This window comes from Nomascus leucogenys, chromosome 18 (genome assembly GCF_006542625.1).
Source record: "Nomascus leucogenys isolate Asia chromosome 18, Asia_NLE_v1, whole genome shotgun sequence".
NCBI lineage: Eukaryota > Metazoa > Chordata > Mammalia > Primates > Hylobatidae > Nomascus > Nomascus leucogenys.
Window position 1 is genome coordinate 30,427,806 of NC_044398.1, and position 4,529 is coordinate 30,432,334.

Sequence of the window (4,529 nt, forward strand, 5' to 3'; positions counted from 1 at the left end):
GCTCTTAGAGGGGAAAACATCCAGTTTTTCATCAGTGAACATGATGTTAACTATTGGTTTTTCAGAAGCCCTTCATTATGTTGAGAAAATTCCCTTCTATTCTTAGTTTATTAGTTTTTATTATGAATGGGCATCAGATATTGTCAAATCTTTTTTTTTCATTTATTGGAATGATTAATTTTATTTTTATTGTATTGATATAATGTTAAATTAATTTTCAGATGTTGAATCAACCTTGCATTCCTGGGATAAATTCCACATGGTAATGGAATATAATCCTTTTAATATGCTTCTGGATCTGATTTATTAGTATTTTGTTGGGACATTTTACATCTATATTTGTAAGAGATATTAGTCTATAGTTTTCTTGTCATATTTTTCCACCTGGTTTTGGTATCAGGTTAATACTGGCCTCATAAAATAATTTGGGAAGTGCTCTCTGCTACTTTTTGGAAGAGTTTGTGAAAAATTGGTATAAATTCTTCTTTAAATATTTGGCAGAATTCGCTAGTGAAGCCATATGGGTTTGGGCTTTCCTTTGTGGATAGGTTTTTGTTGTTGTTTTGTTTTTGACTTTACTAAACATTAAAGCACACATGAATGTTTTCTGTGGGGTAGGACTAAAGGACATCAGGGGAGGAGAAAGGGATACTTGGGAAGAGAATCACACAATGAGGACCTATCTTCACAAAAAGGGCTCAATGCTGATTTCCAGGGAGGAACAGGGAACAGTCAGCTCAAATTTGATGATAACATCAGGATGAAGGACTCCAAGCTTCCTGACATTTTGACTCCTGGCAAAGATCTCTGTGCATTGCCCAGGGAAGAAAGCGGTCCCTTTTGATGATTTGATCACATATCCCCCTTTATTTTCAACAGGAGGTACATTGCGCAGCTGTGTAATTCTGTCCAGATGCATATGGATGACCTTAAAACCAAGATTCTTGTTGTAATAAACAGCAAAGAGATGCCCATAGTTTTTTGTACCTACATGTCTGCTAGAATCTTTTATTACAATGTTAGAGATTTCAAATAGTTTCAGAGGAAGGAGCATCTTCTGATTTGTTTCTATAGTCTTCAGAGCACCAAGAAGAAGAGTAATGAATGCCACCTGTAATTGAGCTGTTTTAGTTTTACTTATGTGGACTGCTTTTGTTGCAGAGATAATCCAAAACAAGTTTATCAGAAATATGCTCTTGGAGCAGAGAGCAAAGGTGAGTGCTTCAGTGAATCCATGTCTACCATGGATTCAGCTACCATGTCATGTCTGATAAGTTTTTTGAGCTTATTAAGAGAAAATTGATTAGCTGTGGTGTTTATGGGAGAGTCATCTGAATATTGTTATATCCATAAGCAATAGCTGCATCTTCTACAATATCACATGCATGGATAATGTCAGCTGTGGTCAGAGGGATTTTATTCTCAATGTGATTCCCATTGCCGATGACTTTGGACTTCAAATACATCCTGGTCAGAAGCTAGGCAAGATTTTCTGGAGTTTCCCTGATTTCATCTTTTTTCTTTTGTTAACGAGATCCGCTTTCACTATATCTTTTTGAACAATTTTTAATTAAAAATATTTTTATAAAGATAGGATCTCACTATGTTGCCCAGGCTGGTCTTGAACCCCTGGACTCAAGCGATCCTCCCACCTCAGCTTCCCAAAGTGCTGGGATTACAGGTGTGAGCTACCACGCCCAGCCTCACTAGCTCCTTTTTTGTAAGCTAGTTCTGGAAAAGTATATGCTTTTCCATTAGGAAAATTACCTCGGTTGCTTCGATTGTAAATTGGTTCTCAATATAGTCACTGAAAATGGTGTCAAGATAATATCAAGAACCCTTTTTGCCTTAGTAAAGTCACTTCTTGTGCATTTGATAAATACCTTTCTAGTATTTAATTTTGGAGTCATCCTCATTGGTGATGGAAGGCATTGAAAGGATGACACCCTTGCTATCATAGATAACTGGGTACAGGGGTTTATTTCCAATGACATGTTAATAGTGTTTAAGGTGATTGTCAGTCTTGTACATGTTCATCGGCTCACAGATTGTATACTCCTTGGCCTTATTTAGAGCTTGTACTTGATATCTAAAGGACACTTTGCACAGTACAGGTAAATGGGTGACAAAGTGTCCAGTGGGTTCCAGTAGCAACCAATGCTCTTTTCCAGCAAATATCCTGATGTAATTTCTCCTGATGTTCAATAAAGCTGTCATATTGATCTTTAGTAAGCTTTAGATTTTGGAGAACTGCTGCTACTGTAAAGGGCATACCTTAACTATCTTTTCTGTGATAATCAATTTCTGGATTTTTCCATTAGGCATTACCTGTTTATATGCCAGAGCCTTTATCCTTTCTTTGAAGACCTGAAGTCCTCAAATCAATCCTTCCAGATACATGAGGTCATATCTATTGATAGAGATGTCAATTTTGCAAAGAACATTAGAGGTCACTTCTGCCTTTACATTATCTTGTTCATTACTTATTTCCTTCTCAAAAGTAATGTCATCAGCTTCCAGACCAAATTGAAAACATGGTTCATCAAATTCTTCATCAGTGTAGGCCTGGCTCAGGGCTTGGAAGAACAGAAGGTGCTTCTTTGTGGGTAGTTTTTTGATTACTGATTCAATCTCTTTACTTATTACAAGTCTATTTATATAATCTATTTCTTCTTGAGTCAGTTTCAATAGTTTGTATCTTTTAAAATATCTGCCCATCTCATCTAATTTATCTGATTTGTTGGCGTACATTGTTCATAGTATTCCTTTATGGTCTCTTTTATTTCTGTCAGGTCATTAGTAATGTCCCTCTTTTGTTTCTGTTATTATTAATTTGAGTCTTTTCTTTTTCCCTTGGCCAATCTAGCTTAAGTTTGCCATTTTTGTTGATCTTTTCAAGGAATTGGCTTTTGTTTTCATTGATTTCTCTGTTGTTTTCCAATTCTCTGTTTCATTAACTTCTGCTCTAATCTTTGTTTCCTTCAATCTGCCTGCTTAAAGCTTACTTTTCTCTTCTGTTTCCAGTATCTTACATTGGAAAATTAGGTTATTGATTTGGGATCTTCTTTTTTTTTTTTTTTCTTAATTTAGGCACAGACTTGCCTTTGTTACAGAATTTCCTTAGGTTTTCTTGAATAGATGTGTTTTCATTTGCTGCTTGCTATCAGGCCCACTTCCAGAGGCTTCAAATTCTGTGTGTGTATACAATTGCAATAGTTTCACTAAGGAACAGATCAGCTGAGCTCCTCGTGTGATCATGCCAGAAGTTGATCTCATGCTCCCTTTTTGTTAGAGGACTTTAGGGGAGATAGAGTGTTGACTTTGTGGACACTACCAGAGGTAGGACAGAGTCAAAGGAGAGTGTACTTGAAGGAAGGTAGGCAGTAGATGTGAAGACCCGGGACACTGGACATGAAGGAGGGGTAAACATTTTCAGTGCAAATCTGAAGGTGGAATTTGGAATAATGGATGTAGGTTTAAGCTAAATATCAGGATGAACTTTTCAAAAACTGGAATTCTGTCAGTACATGAAACTGTCCTGTGTTTGGGCACCTGTACGCTCTCAGAGATCATCCACATTGTCAAGGACACTGTGGAAAAGATTTCCTCACTGGTGGTACGATGGATGATGTAACCTCATTTCCTTGCAAGCAAAAGTTTCAGAGATCATTGCATGACAGGGTCTCACAGGTGGCTTTGGGGACAAGGGTTTGCATTTAGCAAGGATCACAGCACACCATGTTTTATGAGAAAGAGCAAATCTCCTTCTAATAAGTATAAAACACATCCCTAGATATATACATCTGTGTGTACAATTTATTTTTTGCTATTTTATTTTCAAGTAAAGAAGCCAAGGTATCTTCCAAAAACAATTAGAGTTGATACAGTAAGATTGTTTTTTTTCCTTGATACGTATTTTTAAAATATATTTTTCTTTTGAGAGAAGTACTATAGGAGCTTTTTGAAATTTGAGTGTTCCTAGGTGTATTAGTATACTGGTGCTGCCATAATAAAATAGTACAGGCTGGGTGGCTTAGAGAACAGAAATTTATTTCTCACAGTTCTGGAGTCTAAATGTCAAAAATCAAGATATCCATAGCTGTGGTTTCTTTTGAGGCCTCTCTCCTTGGCTTGCAGCTGGCCATCTTCTCACTGTGTTCTCACAGGGTTGCCCCTTGGTCTGTATGTTGTCTGTGACTTAACCTCCTCCTTTTATAAGGACACCAGTCACACCGGATTGGGGCCCACCTATCTGACCTCATTTTATCTTAATCACTTCTTTAAAGGTCTTTGTCTCAAAATATAGTTACATTTTGAGGTACTAAGGATGTGGACTTCAACAGATGAATTTTGGGGAGACACAGTTCAGCTCTCAACACTAGCTTTTGCTTCACCCTCCAATGCTGTTTCTGTTCATAGTTTTCCTTGAGTAGCGATCAGCTAGAGGGTACAGAAAACTCAGAATTTAGAGAAATTCAAGCTGTCACTACTTAACTATTGCCTACCTTGGGTCATAATAGAATTGGCTT

The 4,529-nt window shown here is 37.1% G+C and overlaps 1 pseudogene; it reads right to left on the bottom strand.

The window, feature by feature from the left end:
• Nucleotides 1–685: 685 nt before the first annotated feature.
• On the bottom strand, nt 686–2,577 carry LOC100594521 (annotated as a pseudogene).
• Nucleotides 2,578–4,529: the final 1,952 nt, after the last annotated feature.